The sequence below is a fragment of the Canis aureus genome, chromosome 10 (assembly GCF_053574225.1).
Source record: "Canis aureus isolate CA01 chromosome 10, VMU_Caureus_v.1.0, whole genome shotgun sequence".
Lineage (NCBI taxonomy): Eukaryota > Metazoa > Chordata > Mammalia > Carnivora > Canidae > Canis > Canis aureus.
In genome coordinates this window covers 11,681,186-11,700,852 of record NC_135620.1, presented here as the reverse complement: position 1 = coordinate 11,700,852, position 19,667 = coordinate 11,681,186, and the positions used below count along the sequence as shown (strand labels likewise).

The window sequence follows — 19,667 nt, the reverse complement described above, 5'->3', positions numbered from 1 at the left end:
GGTCCCACGGATTCTAAGCATCGCAGCCTCTGCCTCGCTCCTGGGGAAAGAGCCATGACCGGGGAGGAACAGTTCCCACCGGGCTTTCCTGAAGCTTGCTTCTCCCAACCCCACTGAGGCCAAGCCCAGGGCCAGAAAGCCCTGCTTCCCCAGGGGCCTAGCTGGGGCGGCCGCAGGACAGGGACGCTCTCCCTCGTGGGAGCTACCGATGGGGCCGCTGCCGGAGCGCTCTTGAGCAGTGCTGGGCCCGGGCTCCGGGCGCCGCGTGTCCGTGGAAGACCGGAGGCCAGAGCTGCATATATGCCGGCACATATACTCGCCTTTCTCAAAAACTACAGTTTCGAGTTTGAGGTATTAGTACAGTAACAAAGCCTAATAGCCTGGGAATGAAACAATCAGTTCAATGCAGGTCAGAGTCCTGGGCTCAGACGCCTTTGCATTTAGTGGGACTTAAAGCTACGTCAAGGTCAGCGGCGTCGAGGCCAGGGGCCCACAGCCGGGCAGTTCCAGCACCAAGGCAACTCACAGGAACAGTCACTTGTACTTAACATCCTCACACAGGTGCTCACGGTCTGAGGGCTGCTTTCTGGGACTTGCATGTGGCACAGGACGGTCCATGACCTCTCGCAGGAGTGGATGCGGGGCGGGGACCCACCGCCAGAACAGCCGCGTGGGTCAGGGGAGGTCCCATCCCAAACACCCAGACGCAGCGTCCCAGCACACGGCACCCCAACCTCACCCAGCAGTACCCCCATCCTGCTCGGAGATCCACCTTCCCTCCGGCAGCCGCCCTGAGCACCTACCATGAGATCAACAGCAACCTGACAACTACCTGATGGTGGATCCTCTGAAGTTCCACCACCAGTGCGTATGTGGGGTTTTAGGCTATTTACCGGAAACCCTCAGTGCCCCGTGCCTTCATCCCACAGCGTCCTCTCTCCCTGCGAGAGAGTAAGTCTCTGAAAACATGGAGTAAGATTCGTTCTCATTATTTGTCTATATGTGTTAGGTTAAAAGATCTGGTCAAATTACCATCAGGTCAGTAATAAGTATTTGTTTGCCAACAGGTTTTCAATAGCAAACACTGGCCCACAGGGAACCGCTAGCTGGTGGGCCACACAGGCCAAAGCAGCCGCTCCGTGGGGCTCAGCACCTGGGCTGTGCAGGACTGCAGTCACCAGAGAAACAGCCAGAACCATCACTTCCATGTTAAAGTTCTGCCTTTTCAGAAGGTTCTCTGTGGGGGCACAACGTCTGTGCTGAAGAGTAGCCCCGGCCGCCAGCCCCCTGGAGCCCAGCCCAGGGCCCCTTGGGGGTAAAGGGGGGCCTACCCCTGTGCACTGCACATGTGTGGACAGAGGTTTCCTCAGTGCACGTACCTGTGTCCTGTACTTGTGCCCAGGAGTTCTGTTTATAGCTGCCATTCTAAAAATGCTGTTAGAAAGTATCTTTCCTTACAATTTCAGAATATAAAAAGGCATATAAAAGCTATAATCCTATATATCTGAGAAAAAACTCTTAATAAAAAAGTGGTAGCTTTTCCTTTCTTGTCCTGATCGAAAACGGCGGCTTCTAGAACGGTGAACACAGCCACGGGAGCGCGCGTGTGGCCCGCGGGGCACGAGGTCCTGCCCGCGGAGGCGGCGTTGGGACGTGCGGGTGGGCCCCGCACAGAGGGCCCCTCGGAGCTCGGGCCCTGCCCTCGGCGACCCCAGAGCGGCGCCTCCGTGAAGCCGCCGCCCGGTGCAGGTGCCGCTCCTCCGGGGAGGCGGCGGGAGGGCGAGGTGGGGCCCAGGGTGTCTGACGGGGGAGGCTCCCAGTCAACTTTCTGCTGCGGGATTTCGGCTTCCACTTTCACCTGTTCCGGCCAGGAGGGATCTATTTCTTATTGGCAATCCTCCTCTTCCTCGTGGCCAGCATGTCCTAGAAGGGATCCCTGCTGATGCTTGCTCGGATGGATTTCATGCTCTCTTCCTTCTCCTCGGGGCTCGGGGCAGAGATCCGTACACGACGTGGTTCCCCTCCACCACTGGCCGTCCGCCTCCGTTTTACAGGCCTTGATGACCTGGCCCTTATGGCTTGGGTTATAAAGCTCGAAACAGTTCTGTTTCAGGGGTCCTCCACCTCCCTGATGCTCAGGTTTTCCAGGGGAACGATGCCCCTGGGCTCCTTGTCGGTTGTACTCCAAGTACCAGAGGCAGTTGTCGATGAGGATGAACCACAGCGTCCAGGTCTTCACCCGCCCTCCCAGCTTCAGGAGCCAGCCCTCACGGTCAGGGTTGAAGAACGTGTGCGTCAGGTCGCTGCCATCATCCTCGGGGATCTTAAACGGCTCGTTCCTGATACTCTCGTACAAGCTCGGCGCAGCTCCTCCAGGAGATCCCCTCCCTCGCCGATGCCATAGTCCATGGTGACGAAGCGCTCAGCTGCGGGCTTGTCCCGCACATTGTGGTTGGAGGCTGGTGTTGAGCGTGATGATGGCGAACGACAGCACATAGCAGGTGTCTGTGGACTGGAAGACGCCCGGGTTGCACAGGCAATAGCGGGCCACGGACGCCTCCATCCTGCGGTCCATCTCCTGAGCCTCCCCCGAAGTCAAAAGCTCCACAAGAACAGCCTTGAGGCTTGGACAAGGTTCAGATCAGCAAACTCACGGAGTTGGACAAACTCCTGGAGAACTGGAGGGTATTATGCTGAGTGAAGTAAGTCAATCGGAGAAGGACAAACATTATATGTTCTCATTCATTTGGGGAATATAAATAATAGTGAAAGGGAATATAAGGGAAGGGAGAAGAAATGTGTGGGAAATATCAGAAAGAGAGACAGAACATAATAAAAACTCCTAAATCTGGGAAATGAACTAGGGGTGGTGGAAGGGGAGGAGGGTGGGGGGTGGGGGTGAATGGGTGACGGGCACTGAGGGGACACTTGACGGGATGAGCACTGGGTGTTATTCTGTATGTTGGTAAATTGAACACCAATAAAAAATAAATTTATTAAAAAATAAATAAATAAATAAAGTCATCCCTCTCACCCAGATAGTCCCCAATCACGGTCTTATTTAGGTCTTCTGGTTTATACAGGAACTGGGCTAGTCTTCTGGGGAGTTCTGCAGCAGGTCATTTTCTATTAGAAACTGAATTCCCTTTTCAGGGTCCACGTTGAACTTCTTCCTCCCCATGGCTATCTGCTTGTTCCTCTGTGCAGTTTTGCTCTCCTCCACTCAAGTCAGATTGTCAATCTCAGTCATCACTTCGGCAATTTCGTATTTCAGCCTCTCAGTGTCATCAGTAAGTTCCTTCTTTCTTCGACTAATGTCTAAAAGTTCTTCTCTGTCTTCTAATGAGAGGCCATCAGGCACGCCGCCACCCACGCCACCACTGCCCAGCCGCCTTCGTCCATGTTGAGGCCGCACCCGCTGCCGCCGGGCAGCTCGGCCACATAGCTTGATCTTAAACAGTATTACTATAATCTATCGTTAGAAGATTGTAATCCAAGAAAAGTATGACATATTTATTGATCATTTAGCATTATAACTGAAGGAAGAAAAATTGTTTTTAAGTATTTTTACTTAAAGATACTAAATATGTTTTGATGCCCAGTGGCTGGTGATTGGTGAGTCGAAATTGAACATTCATTCAACTTTCTACCTCCATTCTGTGCTAAAATGTTAACTTTCATGAACATTAAACTTTCTCCCCATATCATGAGCTGCTGCCTATAGAGTCACTGTCCTATCACACAATTACTAACATCTTCATGACTCAACATATGCTGTTTTCCCTTCTGGAGTCACTAGTCTCTTCTGTGCTATTTTATTTTTTTAAAGTAATATCTACATCCACCTTGGTGCTGAACTTATGACCCTGAGATCAAGAGTTGCATGCTCTACTGACGGAGCCAGCCAGGAGCCTCTGCTTTTGCACGAAACACCTTCTGGTCACTTGATGGGCCACTGTAGTCAATCCTTAACTCAACAAATCATCTTACACAAAGTCACAAGGCATCCCAATGTTTCTCTATAGTGCTTGTTGGTGATCATTTTCATCATGAAATTTCATTATGTACACCAAATGGTAAAAACCAGAACAAAATTAGTAAGTACCTAATATCAGCTTTAGAAAAACATTACAGACTATTTTGTAGAGTTTTAGGTTTACAGAAAACTGAGCAGATGGTACAGAGTCTCCATACACCACCTCTTTACTTCTTATAATCCCCCATATTCATATTTTGCATCAGTACAGCACACTTACTGTAACTGATGAACCAATATTAATACGTTATTAATGCTGACATATTATAAACTCACAGCTACAGTTTAAAGAATGATTTCTTTGTGCTATACAGTTCTAGAGAAAAAGTATAATGTCTTGTATCCACCATGACAATACTATATAGAATAGTTCTACTGCCCTAAAATCCACATCTCATCCACTCCACTTTCCTGAACCACTGGCCACCATAGTTTTTTTTTCCCTCAACAATTTTGCCTTCTCCAAGAAGTTATATACTCGGAATCTTACAATACGTAGCTTGATCAAACTGACTTCTTTGACCTAGCAATATGCCTTCAAAGTTCCTCCATGTCTTTACATAGTCTGATACCTCATTTCTTTTTTTTTTTTAAAGATTTTATTTATTTATTCAGAGAGAGAGCATGTATGATCAGGGAGAGGGGCAGTGGGAAAGGGGGAGAGAGAATCCCAAGCTGACTTAGTGTTGAGCACAGAGCCCAACGTAGGGGTTGGATCTCACAACCCCAAGATCATGACCTGAGCCAAAATCAAGAGTTGGACTCTGAACTGACTGAGCCACCCTGGCCCCCTACCTCTTTTTTTATTTCTTTTCATCCCATTATGTGGGATGAATCAGAGTTTTTTTTATCCACTCATCTACAGAAGGACATGGTTTCTTCCAGTTTGGGGCAGTTATAAATAAAGCTTCTATCAACATTTGCATAGATCTTTGGGTGGATATAACTTTCAACTCACTTGAGCAAGGATGTGGGAGTGTTGAGTCCTATGGCAAAATTATGATTATTTTTTAAAATAAACTTCCCAACTGTCTTCCAAAGTAGCTGTATGATTTTGCATTCCCACCAACAATGAATGAGAGTGTTTGTTGCTCTACATCCCCATCAGCACGTGATACTGTTAATTTTTTGGATTTTAGCAATTCTAATAGAGGTTTCCTGGTAGTTCTTTGTTTCATTTTTGCAATTCCCTAATGAGTGTCTTTCAGGTGTTTATCTGCCATCTGTCCATCTTTAGTAATATGTCTGTTCAGATCTTTTACCCTTTATATGAATTTTTCCTTATTATTTTATTTTAGGGTTTTAAATGCTCTCTACATAGTTTTAATCCAAGGTCCATCATCAGTTTTGTTTGTGTAAATGCTTTCTTCTAGTCTATGGTTGTCTTTTTATTCTCCTAAAAGTGTCTTTCACTGAGTAAGGTTTTTAATTTTAATGAGGTCCAACTTATAATTTTTTCTTTCATAGATTATTCTTACAGTGTCATATGTAGAAATGCCTCATCAAGTTCAAGGTCATGTAGACCTTGAATTTTGTGTTATCTTGTAGTAATTTAAATGTTTAAATTGTGAACGTTTTACATTTACATTTAGGTTGATGACAGTGTTTGAGCTACATTTTGTCAAAGATGTAAGATCTGTGTTTATGCTTTTTGTTTTTGCTGTTGTTGTGCATGTGGAGGTCCAGGTGATCCAACATCCTTTGTTTAAAGGACTATTAATTCTCCATTGAACTGCTGTTGCTCCTTGCCACAGAGCAACTGACTGTTTGTGGCAGGTGTCTCTCTAGGCTCTCTATTCTATTCTGATCTATTCTGTCACCATTGCCATGCTGTCTTGATTGCAGTAGCTTCAGAGCAAGTCTTAAAGTCAGATAATGCCAGTCCTTTTATTCGGCCTTTTCATATAATCTTTATTTTTTTTTAAGATTGTATTTATTTATTCATGAGACACACACAGAGAAAGAGAGGCAGAGACGCAGGCAGAGGGAGAAGCAGGCTCCATGCAGGGAGCCTGACGTGGGACTTGATCCCGGGTCTCCAGGATCAGGCCCTGGACTGAAGGTGGCGCTACACAGCTGAACCAAAGGGGCTGCCCCTCATATAATCTTTAGAATCAGTTGATCAACATACACAAAACAACATGCTATGATTTTAATTGGGATGTCATTTGAATCACTGCATGAAGTTGTGAAGAAGGGACATCTTAACAATATTGAGTATTTCTAACTGCAAACACAGAATAGCTTTCCATTTATTTAGACCTTCATCAGAACTTCATAGTTTTTCACAACTACGCCTTATGCAACATTTGTTAGATTAGTATCTAAGCATGTCATTTTGAAGTGTTAAATACTTTGTGTCTTTAATTACTAATTGTTCATTGCTGGTTCATGGGAAAGCAACTGACTTTTGTATGTAAACCTTGTATTGTGCAACCATGCTATAATCGATGATTAGTGCCAAGAGTATTTTTGTAAATTCTTTGTATTTTCTAAATAGGCAATCGTGTAATTTGTGGACAGTTTTATTTCCTTTGTTTTGTCTTATTGCTTTACTCAAAACATCTGGTATGATGTTAAACAGGAGTGGTAAAAGAAGACACCCTTGTCTTGTTCTCAATGTTAGGGAGAAATCACCTAGTTTCTATTAAGTAAAATGTTAGCTACAGGTTTTTGTTCTGTTCTGTTTTTGTAGGAAAATGCTATTTATCAAGTTGAGGAAGTTCCTCTCTATTCATAGTTTGCTGGAAGTTTTTGTCAAGAATGTGATTTGAGGGGATCCCTGGGTGGCTCAGTGGTTTAGCGACGCCTTCGGCCCAGGGCGTTGTTGTTGTTGTTGTTGTCCCGGGATTGAGTCCCACATCAGGTTCCCTGCATGGAGCCTGCTTTTCCCTCTGCCTGTGTCTCTGCCTCTCTCTGTGTGTCTCTCATGAATGAAATAAATAAAATTTTTTAAAAAAGAACATGTGTTGGGTTTTGTTAAATGATTTTTCTGTTGCCACTGCAGCCATAAGAGTTTTTTTTTTTTTAATCTGATGTAATGGATTACATTCATTTTTTAAATTAATTGATTTTTAAAGGTTGAATCAGTCTTGCATTCTTGGTGAATTCCATCTAACATTTAGAGTAAAAATGATAGAAATTCTCTAAAGTCTCTTCCTGGAATTATAGGCAAAGGGAAACTCTAATTTATCCTGACGACAGTGTTCCCATCTTAGTAGTTCCAGAGTCTCACAACTAAAGCATTATTTAACTTTCCAAACATTTTCCTGTTATATTTTAATAGTTCATGTACCATACTGACAAAATCACTCAGCTTTCTTAAACTTAAAGCCAATACTAGGCCTTTTACTTCTACTCCCAAATATCACTGCTTCTATCTATTCCCTTCTTTCAGGGCTCATTTCACCTGTGATGTTCAGTCCTCTCAGAACTTTTTCAATAACCATGTGGAAATATTCCTGCAGTTTCTTGTCTCCTCCAACTATCCTTCTGTATTGAAGTAGAAATGCCTTAATGAACAACTGTGATCATTTTACTTCCGTAGAAATAGGAATAAAAACTAACTTGATATTCATGACTTTTTACCATCTAAGTATGCATTATATGCCCAGACTGTTAATTCTTCCATCCAGACAGCCACTTTCCAATCACTCCCTCAAATCTGTTTAATTAAAACCACATTTTCCAGAAGCCTTTCTGACAATGAATTTGTGCATGCATAAATGAGTAACAGTAGTGGGAAACAGTATCACTTTCCTCAAAAAAATTTTTCTGCGGCACATGTCCCCTTCTATTGTGAACTACAGTGTTTTAAAATTCATTAATTATTACCCCTAGTAGACGTGAAAAGTCTTTGGGTAGACTCATTTCTGTTGTTACTAGTTACCAAGTAAAATCAATCAGGATAATTGTAAAAAGCACAATGAAGATAAATATTGCGTGTACTGACAAGCCATTTCTATATTACTTCACATCCAGACCCAAGTCCAAACTTTCTTTCAGGAAATCCCTCTCTCTCTCTCTCTCTCTCCTAGTCAACATATTAAAGAAGCAATCCTCTTCCTGCTCCAGTCCTGCTGACTTTCTATTCCATTCCTTTGCTTTATTTCCATCATAACCTGAAGCCTACTTCAAATCACCTATTTCCTGGCTTACCTGCTCTTTCTCCCACTCTAAAAGCCACTCGAAAATAGAAATGTTGTATGTCCCATTGTCTCACACAATGCCTAACACATAGTTGGCAGTGAGTAACAGATAAAGAGAAAACTGAATAAATATCTACCTATGTGTTCTAACTGGGAAATAGAAAATAATGAAAATAAAAGGATAAGGCAACTTCTTGAATGTGAAAAAGAAAAGACAATCCTGGAGGAGGTACAAGTGGACTGAACATCTGTGATTTCTGCATCAAGGAGGGGTAAACAGTCCCTAGGCATGGCACACTGCTTTGCTAACCCTTTCTAAGAAGCCAGTACGTCCTACAGGTGGCATGGCTACCCTTCATTTTCCCTGATGGTATCATCACTTCCCAGCTTAAGACATAATGTAAGCAGCTACTGTTAGCAAATGAAATCCAGCTGAGGAAAACCGATGTAAGTGACTTGGCAAAGAAAATGACAGCAATGAGGGGGAATGAGAAACCCCAGGCATATGAGAGGCTAACTCCCAGGAAAAGGCTTTATTACTAAAATAATACATTGATTCTATTGCCAGAATTGCTATTCAACAAACAGTAACAATGCTAGGTCACATTTATTAGCCAAGTGAATCTAAACTGTTCGGTCTTATTTCCTTCAACTCCACATCCTAATAAATCAATAGTCCTTAGACTTGGGTAGTGTGTCCAGGGAACTTGTGAAAAGCAAACACACGTATATACAGTACGCCTGTGTTTATATATGCTAACAGGTATATATGCAGTAGATATAGACATATATATTTAAAACCTCAGTGAGTTATATATAGTCAATTCTCACCATTTGTGGTTGTCATGGCCTATTAAGTCACTGTAAAGAGTTAGTGAATAATGAATTACTGCTCCCAGGGGAAACACAGGGTTAAGTTCTGACAAGCCTCCACCCATATTTTCCTCGGCTGATCAATACATAACCTTATTTCATGTATGTTTCTGTTTAAAAGCATCTTATTTCATATATATTGTTGATTCCTTGCTGTTGAACTCGTGGTCAACAACCCTTTAGCTCATGCCTGGATGAAGCTTATCATACACATTTTCTTCACAAGGAACATGAGAACCTTCGTGCACTAAGGAACCCTAGACAGTATTTCAGCACTAGAGGAGGCCACATTCAACAGCGAAATTGTCAAGAAAAAGTATAGACGTGAAAAATATTGCCACTAAATGGACTGTGAAATGGATACTTATTTACAGTATGACAGCTGAAATCATAAGGCAAAGTGAGTGCCCCCCCACCTTTCCCTCTCTGTATAGGTACAAGACAAAAGTACCATAAATAGTGTGACGTGGGGGCATTGGCTTATAAATAAATTTTAGCAGACAGGTGAATTCACACACACACAAAATCCACAAATAACAAGGCTCAACTATATATGTATTTATACACAAACATACTGTAGTATGTGCATGTCAAAATTCAGAGAAAGAATGAAAGTCACATTTGAAAGTTGGCAAATTGGCATATGGATAATATAGGAAGCCATAATTTTCTTTTAAAATTCTGTTACTGGGCAGCCCTGGTGGTTCAGCGGTTTAGCAAGCCACCTTCAGCCCGGGGCCTGATCCTGGAGACCCAGGATCGAGTCCCACGTCCGGCTCCCTGCATGGAGCCTGCTTCTCCCTCTGCCTGTGTCTTTGCCTCTCTCTCTCTCTGTGTATCTCTTATGAGTAAGTAAATAAAATCTTAAACAAATAAAAATAAAAAATAAAATTCTGTTACTGATTAAGTAAGCCTTGTTTTTAGTTTGATATAAAAGTGACTTTTTGAAAAATTGACAAAATGTAAGTACTAAGGGCATGAAATCATAATTACCTCCAAAATTACTCTCCACTTCTAGAAATAGGTAAAATGGTAATGAGAAGTACCTATAGCCCTGACAAGAACCAATCCTATCATTATCAGACTTTGTCAATTTTCTTTTTCTTCAAGTTTTCATGTCACTGAATTTCTGCTTTTCTTAATACTTTGGATAGACTATTATGACACATATTTCTAACTTAAGATGACAATTTTAGAAACTGGACCACAATGTTGAGAATCTACTAAAATCAGTAGGCAAGAACTAAAAGGAAAAGCAAGAAAGCCGATCATAATGTAGGAAATGAAGTTCAAAGGGATCATGCTTTATTCATGCAATGCAAACCACAGGTCAACCCTTTGATTTGAATGGGTGATGGAAATAGGTCCTTTTAGGAGAAGGAGAAGAGGGAGGGATAAAGGAAAGAAGAAGGAGAGAAGGAGGAAAGCATCACTTTCTTTGCAGTTGCAAAATAACTTCACAATTTTTTTTTTTTTTTTTTTTTATTTATGATAGTCACACAGAGAGAGAGAGGCAGAGACATAGGCAGAGGGAGAAGCAGGCTCCCTGCACCGGGAGCCCGACGTGGGATTCGATCCCAGGTGTCCAGGATCGCGCCCTGGGCCAAAGGCAGGCGCCAAACCACTGCGCCACCCAGGGATCCCTTCACAATTCTTTAGGAAAATAAAAAAACTATTTTAAACTCATGTATTTAAAAAGGGAAGAACTCTGGAAGTTAGCTTTTCAGTTTCTTATAAAAATACACATATTCTCACAATACAACCCAGCAAATGCACCCCTTAGTATTTACCCCAAAAGAGCTGAAAAAACATATCCAATCAAAAACCTGCACATGTTTGTTTTTATTGGCTTTCTTCTTAACTGGCAAAACCCAAAAGCAACCAAGACTTCCTACAGGAGGTGAATGGATAAATAAACTGGGGTACATCCAAACAATGGAATATTATCCAGCACTGAAACAAAATGAGCTATCAACCCATAAAAAGACATGGAAGAAAGTTAAATGCATGTTACTAAATGAAACAGACCAATCTGAAAAGGCTACAAACTTATGATTTAAACCCTATGAAATTCTGGAAAAGGGAGAAATCAGAGAAGGTCAAAACATCTATGGTTGCCAGTTGGCTGAAGGAAGGGATGATTTAAATTTTTTTTTTTTTATTGGAGTTCAATTTGCCAACATATAGCATAACACCCAGTGCTCATCCTGCCAAATGCCTCCCTCAGTGCCCGTCACCCCGCCCACCCACCTCCCCCTCCACTACCCTGAACGAAGGGATGATTAAGGGGAGCAAGAGGATTTATAGGACACTGAAAACAGTCAGATACCATAATAATGGGTATGTGTCTATACACATTTGTCCAAAACCACAGAATATACCAACACCAAGAGTGAACCGTACTGCCAACTACTGACTTTGGTGATTACGGTATGTCAGCGTAGGTCCAGAAATTGTTACAAATGTACTGCTCTGGGGGGCACCTGGGTGGCTCAGTAGTTGAGTGTCTGCCTTCAGCTCAGGTTGTGATCCCGGGGTCCTGGGATCGAGTCCCACATCAGGCTCCCCGCAGAGAGCCTGCTTCTCCCTCTGCCTGTGTCTCTGCCTCTCTCTCTGTGTCTCTCATGAATAAATAAAATCTTCAAAACAAAACAAAACAAATGTACCTCTCTGGTGGCAGATGTTGATAATGAGTGGGCAGGGGGCATAAGGGAAATCTCTGGAACTTTCCTCAATTTTGTTAACCTAAAACTGCTCTAGAAATAAAGCTTTCAAGATCTTTTCCAATTAAAAAAAAAATGAAAGACTGATAAAAGTGCTTCCTTTTTTTTTTTTTTGAAACTTGTGGCATGTTTCCTTTATTTTATTAATAATAAATTTATTTTTTATTGGTGTTCAATTTGCCAACATACAGAATAACACCCAGTGCTCATCCCGTCAAGTGCCCCCCTCAGTGCCTGCCACCCAGTCACCCCCACCCCCGCCCGATAAAAGTGTTTCCAAATGAAGATATATCACTAGGGAGTTAAAATTACTTTGCCAGGTATTAGGTAAGAAGAGTGTTTTTCTGGGGAGCTTACATATATTCTTTAAAAGGAAATTAAATAATTAAAGAATTTAATGAATCTACCAAGTAGACAAATTCACTGAAAAAATCCTCTGAAACAATTCATGACAACTCCTTTATTACTGTTAGAAATGCCACTTAGAGGCTCAATCACTGCTATCCAGCAGCGGTCTGAACTTTGCCAGGATCAGTAAACCTCAGAAATAAAATTCTCTACCCAAGGCAGATCTGTAATTAACCACTGAACTAATCATTCCAAATTGAATGCCTGTGCAGAATTACGCAACCTAGAAGCTAGTAGAGAAAGTAAACATTGCAAAACAATGACCTGATCTTTCAGTTCTCTGGGTTCCTGCGTTACGAAATTAAACATACAAAATAATTATGTGGAAAGAACCATGCCAAAAGCAGAGTGACACAGTGACACAAACTACCGAAATTCTGATTTTAGATAGATATCATTAAGAAAAGCTTAGACACACACACACACACACACACATTATTTCCTTAACTTCAGAATTCTTCAGAAAGCCATAAGAAAGGAGGGCTGTTTTGAAAAACAAAATGGACAACAAAACTGAAGCTTGGTAAAGAAATTCACTGATGTAAAATCATCACTGTTAACTATAGCTTAATGTACTGACTGCTTATAACACCTCAGATACTGTTCTAGGCACTTTACAAATAGTCACCAAAATTGCTTCTTATAAAAAACACCATAACGTAGATAATATTGTTATCTCAGTTCTGTACATGACAGCACTGAGGTTTACAGTGTTAAGAAAATTTGCCCATGCTCATGGGCATAATGCTGGAGTCACAAATTGAACTACGGATTTCACACTCAACCATTGCCAGGACCACAAAAATCAGCTCTGCTATACCATGTAGCAGAAAGTTTTCTTCTAATACTCTTAGAACATTCAACCCTCACTGTAGGATCATCTACCCTTTCTCTTTCCTTGCATTCTTTCTTACTCTCACTGTTTTCTCTAAGACCATTCTTTTTCCCCCCTCTCTTTTTCATACTGATTACTTTCCAATGGTTTTCTTCCCTGTCTTTAACAGGTGATTACAGGGAACTAATTTGCATTTTTATCACATACATTAAATGACCTTGTGGTCCATACAGTATTATCCACTCCCAAAAAAACTATCAGAGAATTAATCAGATTTCTTGTTGCTTCTTAACATTGTAGCAGATGCTTAATGATCTTTGTTAGGAAAAGATTTTAAGGCCTTATTCTATGTAAATCAGTCACGTATTAGACTGAGCTGAGACCACAGATAATTAGCACTAACAATCATAAAGCCCACTCCTAGATATACTGGTTTAACAGGACAAATTGAAAACTGGTCCAGGGGCTCCTGTGTGGCTCAGTCAGTTAAGCATCTGACTCTTGCTTGTGACTGAGGTCACGATCTCAGGGTTGATTAAGATACTCACTTCCTCTCCTTCCTCTCACTCATCTCTCTCTCTAAAATAAATAAATCTTTACAAATAAATAAAAAAAAAACTGGTCCAACTTAGGCCAAATTTGGCTCACAGAAGTTTTTGTTTGGCTCACATTCTAAACTTTATTGAACTAGTTGAAAATACAACTCCAAAAAATACATAAAATAATCCAATTTTTTGTTTTTTCCCGATAAGTTAATAGCAATGCTATTTTTCAGAACAATCATCAGATGACGTTGAGTAACAATTTCTATCTTTTGTATACAAGCTTAGGACTCTACAGTCATGTTCCTACACACAGCCCCATTCACTCATTGACACCTGTTGGCCCTGTTAGGCAGTAGATATTATACACCCCTGATTTAAAAATATTAGTAAGCTAGAGAACTATCCCTAAGGTTGGAGCACAGAAATTAAAAATTTGCTTCTGATTTGGCTTATAATTTGCTATTCTGTTTTTTAACCAATTATTTCAAACTAGTTCTAAAAGTGACCTAGTTTGGAAATTCACTAGTCCTTTTTTAAATACCAAGAATTTAAATATATGACACCTAAGAACACTGGAAGTGACAATTCTGTATAAAATAAGAAAAATCCAGCGGTCAGCCCAGAAGACACTGTGACTACGTCAAATTCAGAGCAGATATAAATCTTAAGAAATGTCATTTCCAAATAATGAAAGTGAGTCGGTGAAGGGCAGGAATAACAAATTTTCAAGCTTTTTTATATGGATAAAATTCTGTTTATCTCAAATGTGTTTATCTAAAAAGCATGATTGAATGGCAGCTTCCACATTTTTGAACAGGTAAAGCTTAGAGGTGATAACCCAGGCGACAGAGGAGAGAGGTTGGTGGGTCTGTTCAAAAGAGGCATTTTCAGAGCAAGTTTGTTTATTTTTTTGCAAATTTATTTTTTATTGGTGTTCAATTTGCCAACATATAGAATAACACCCAGTGCTCATCCCGTCAAGTGCCCACCTCAGTGCCTGTCACCCAGTCACCCCCACCACCTCTAGTTCATTTTCCAGAGTTAGGAGTCTTTATGTTCTGTCTCCCTTTCTGATATTTCCTACACATTTCTTCTCCCTTCCCTTATATTTCCTTTCACTATTATTTATATTCCCCAAATGAATGAGAACACATAATGTTTGTCCTTCTCCGATTGACTTACTTCACTCAGCATAATACCCTCAAGTTTATTTAGATGGCATGTTACAGATCCGTAAAAATGGAAAAATCTGTAATATTGCCTTTGTTTGTATTTTCAGTAAGGAGGATTGAGAAAACTTTAATTTATCTGACTTTGGATAGGGAGATTCATGTTAGAAAATGTTTAAGAAGGATCCATCCCCAAATTACCTACCTGATGCACCACTGCCCAGGGTTTAGAATTAAAGGGATTTAGATCTGAAACAGAGTCAGCTATTAATTTTATAATATCAGGGAAACCACTCAAAACTTTGAGTCACAGTTTCTTCATCTGCAATTTTGGAGTAAAACCTAAACTAATATCAAGTTTTCTGTGAGCGTTTGGTAAGATTATAAACATAAATGTCATAGCACAGTACCCAGGCTACATAAGAAAACTTACTATATTTCACAAATGTGCCCTCTGTGCCTCTCACATAGAGCTTAGCCTGGCAATCCTCAAAAAGCAGAGCTGGGTGTGGAGGCTAAGTAGTTGAGGCAGAAAGGTTGATTGCAAGTTTCCCTAATGTTATCTATTAGGATATTTTAGAGACAAACATTAAAAATTAAAACCAGCGCCACTAGAGGAGGTTATTGTGGCTTTCAGCACTCCTATAAAGCAAAATAAAAATAAATAATTTAAAAACTGCTGACATTTCCAATTAACCTTGCATTCTTTGGTGGTTCTTTAGAAAAATTCTGATGATGAGCTCAAATACAACTCCTGGCTGATGCCAGCACACTCTTTCCCTTGGGACTGACACAATATGGCAGTGGTTACCAAGAGTTCTACTGTTCTTTCATTTCCAGTTGTAGTTCACTACTATGGTCCTGTTTTGGGTATCTTCTTGAAGTTCTGTACCTCTGCTTGTAACTGACATTGATCCTTTGCATTCTTTTGTTCTGTACTAATCTCTTACTGAGTCAGGTCATTTTTGCTCCTCCTAACTGCTGGTAAAGCTTGAGCCCACACAATTTCTTTCCCTCTGACCATCCGCAGATTTTTTTCCTGATGTTCATGAACTTTTGGAAAGAACCCAAGTCTGTAAAATGCCTCACAAAGCAAGGAGAGCTCAACACAGAGCAGAAGCCTCCTCTCTGGTCTTTGTTTCAGGTCTTTCCAATTGCCCACTGAGCCCCAACGTTTCTTCCTTTTTTTTTTTTTTAAGATTTTATTTATTTATTCATGAGAGATAGAGACAGAGAGAAGCAGAGACACAGGCAGAGGGAGAAGTCTCCACGCAGGGAGCCCGATGTGGGATTCGATCCCGGGACTCCAGGATCACGCCCCAGGCCAAAGGCAGGTGCTAAACCACTGAGCCACCCAGGGATCCCACCGTTTCTTAATCCCATTTTTCAGGGCTTTCTGCTTTACAGTCACTGAATTTCCACAAGTCAATATCTACTTTTTCGATGCCTTCAATTTTAACACTCCAAATGACTCAGTCCATCATTACAGACAAATCCTAAATAAAGAGGCTCCCAAAGTCAGCTCCTATGGTAGACCTCCTGGCCTCATAGGCAGGAAGGATATCCAGAAAAAGACCATGATAAAATAGAAGGCAAAAAAGGATAAACATCAAGGCAGACTAGAACAGAGCAGAGATCAGGGCAGAGGGACTAGAGGGCATTAGACACAAAGATAAAGAACTTACATCTGCTGAGTCTTATGTTGTCAAAATCAGTACTGGGTGTTTGTGTGTGTATCTATACGTACATCTCATCCAAACCTCATGACAGCCTAGCAGAAAATATTTTACCTCCATTAAGATAAATAAACTGAGACTTAGATTAAAAAATCTACCCAAGATTATATACCAACCAAGTTAAAAAAATATTAAAAATCAGATCTGGCTACATTTTCTATTAAAGCGCAGGTTTGCCCTAACATCATTTTTTTCCATCAATTCTAATGATGTATGTTTTGGGCTGGATCCCTGAGAAGCAGGGCCTGAGACAGTGGTTTGAGGGTACGCACTGAGGGAATGCTTTCAGTAGAAAGAGAGTGAGGGAGGCAGGGTCAGGCACGTAAAGAAGCTAAGAGAAAAAATAATGTGTTCTTAGTTGGGCTCTGTCTGCATCCTGATCCTGGAAAGGACTATGAGCTTAGTAGCACCCAAGGAACAGGCACTCTTGCTACAGGCATCTGGGCACAGACAATAGATTCCTAAAAAGACATACTTGCAAAGAGTTCATACAAATATAAGTTCTTCTTTTACCTTCCTTCTGGAACAGGGAGACAATACTCTCAACTGAATTCACCCCAGAGAATGCAGAAACTCACACTTCTAAATTATGGTCAGGAAACCAGAAAATAAATGTCACAAAGCTCCAACCCTGAAGTGATAGAAGAAACCCTTGTAAATGAGAAACAACTTTTTTTTTAAATGATAGAAGAAACCAAGAATTGAATGGTTGAAATACCCTACACTTACAGAGACACTAAGTAGTGCAGCAGACACTCTAACAGTTTATCTGACTCTAAAGTTATTTTTTATCATAAGGAGGCTGTAAGTTTCCCTTACAAAAACATACTGAAAAATTATCTTTGGAACTAGCTAAAGCAAAATACTGATTTCCTAGCCGAGATCATTATTTCAGATCATGGAGCCAAATCATAGTTGACACATGTTATTTTATTTGTTTTTCAAAATGGAACTTCAGAACATGTATTAACTGTTTTAAAGGATGCTGGAACCCCACGTTTAAAAATAATAGTTTAGATTTTGTTTTCTTTTGATGTTTGCTAGGTAATGAAATTGCTAATAATGTAGATTCATTGCCCATTTAAATCTTAGGCTCACTTTTGCTAATTATAATCAAATCAATTGTTATGAGAAGCAGAATGTGATATGATATATATATTTTTTCCTTAGCGAAGAGAATCATCTTCTGGATAGTTAGATTCCAAATGACTTGGCAAGACAGAAAGTCAATGAAGTACAATAAATAGACCCAGCGGAAACATTTTTCCTAAACAGCCCAGTCTAAAACACTCATTCTTCAGATAATGTCAAGATTGGATTAGCCTGGTTAGGGACTCACATTTCCTAAATGAAATTTTGCAGCTGAAATGCCAAAGTTTTTATCATGCTATTATACCCCTGAGAAAAATAACAAGCAGACTTCTTCCCTCTTTTCCAAGTATTTGTTATGAAGGATAGGTCATTTCCATAAAAGAGCCAGATTTCTCCCTGACTCCCCAGTACTACAAATTGGGATTAGCAGAGTATCAAAACATAACTGAAGAATAAAGAATAAAAATTATTGCATCAACAACTAATCTGCACAGTCTTCAATAATGAAAATATTTCCATTTCAGGCTTTAGAACACTAATATAGAGAGACTTTGTGAGAGAAGAACTCAATCAACCAAACCAAATAGATAAGCACTCCTACTTCTCATCACCATACACATTCACTAAAGCCATAGTCAAGTGAGTCTGAAGCCAATGAATAACCCCTTTTATCTTTAGGTCCAGAGTTAAGAGTTTTACTGCTGCTGACAAATTATCTTAGTATTTTGAAAAACAACAGTCAGTTGTAGTCACTTTAGAGACAGGTAAAGATGACAAAGGGTCTTCATAGGAGTCTGGTGCCTTCGAGGTCAACAGTAAATGGAGTGGGAAAATAACAACAGGTAAGGATGGTACAGAAATATCCATTTATGGACTTTCATACTCCAGCACTGTATTTCCTGAAAGAAATAAACACATGATTGTATGACCCCTATTTTACATTGACTTGTCAAGTCTTACAAAAAATTTGATTCTAGACTGTTACTTCTGAGGGTAGTCCTCTGATTTAAAGAAACTATAAAACCAGTATTGTGAAATAATCTGCCCAGGGGAAAAAAACCAGCAGCTTCTCCGTAAGACAAAATGAAAAACTGAAATCTTTGATAATAACTGGATATAAATTCTATTTATTGAACTACTCTGGGTAATACAGCAACAGAAGATGTGTGAACAACAAGGGAATTCTGTGTTCTCGGCGCCTCTTATCCTCATGGTGTATCTATGCCACATTTAGATTTTTAGAGTCCACTTCCAAGGCTGCCTTTTCCATGAATTTGCCCTGATATCTTCAGTCTAAAGTAATCTCTCATTATAATCAAGCTTCTTACCCCATACCACCCATCTGCTATATAACCAACTTCTTAAAATCTGGGAGAATGTCTTAACCTCTTCCTTATAACCCAGCACCTGCTGAAATTTCTAATAGCTGCCCACGAATAGATTTTGCAGAAGGAAGACCAATTACAGAAAAAAGAAACTAAAGTTGCAATTTGACATATTAGTATATATTCTACCTTTCAGAGTGTGGTAAAGATCAGTGTGATAATGAACAAAACACACCAGTAAATGCATGGAGCTCTAAAGCATATAATGTGGTAGTGCCATTATTATAATCATTATCACCATAGTACTCATCATTGGTCAGAAAAAGAATCCTAAATATATTGTAGAAAAAAATCAAAAGAAATTAAATGGATAGATGATCTCTGACATACCATTTGATCATCAAGAGACATTGCTTTTAATCACTTCTTACATCTCTTATCATGAGGTATAGTAAAGACATTTCCTTGAAGTAACTTCAAGGAAAATGCTTACATATACACTGACAACATCACACTAATACAATTTTATAGTTCTAGGCTATTTTAGAAAGGACAGCAGCTACTTCTCAAGCTAATTAACAGAGGATACCTACTGCAGAGGCATAAAACTCAACAGTGAGACAGGAATCCAAAATGCAAGTTCCAACTCCTAATAACACACTGTGAAGATTTTACCCCTGCAGACTTCAGCTCTTTCTTCTAGAACATGAGATCTTCTGCAGTTCACAGCTAAGGTCTTAATAAAAACAGAGTGTGTCTTCAAAAGTTCATATGAGG

The 19,667-nt window shown here is 40.4% G+C and overlaps 2 protein-coding genes and 1 pseudogene across 5 annotated transcripts in view; all 3 read right to left on the bottom strand.

The window, feature by feature from the left end:
- LOC144321974 (uncharacterized) overlaps positions 1-19,667 on the bottom strand; it is a 215,455-nt gene that overhangs the window by 30,118 nt on the left and 165,670 nt on the right. Inside the window, exon 3 of one of the 4 annotated variants that reach the window (XR_013387520.1) lies at positions 16,033-18,464. The exons of 2 other annotated variants lie outside the window; for them this stretch is intronic. The gene's annotated coding sequence lies outside the window, so the exon portion shown is untranslated. Of the gene's footprint in view, positions 1-16,032; positions 18,465-19,667 lie in introns of those variants that run through there. One more of the 4 variants, XM_077911372.1, reaches the window with a different exon arrangement.
- PRR16 (proline rich 16) overlaps positions 1-19,667 on the bottom strand; it is a 537,790-nt gene that overhangs the window by 443,078 nt on the left and 75,045 nt on the right. The window lies entirely within an intron of this gene.
- On the bottom strand, positions 1,743-3,418 carry LOC144321583 (cytohesin-3-like; annotated as a pseudogene).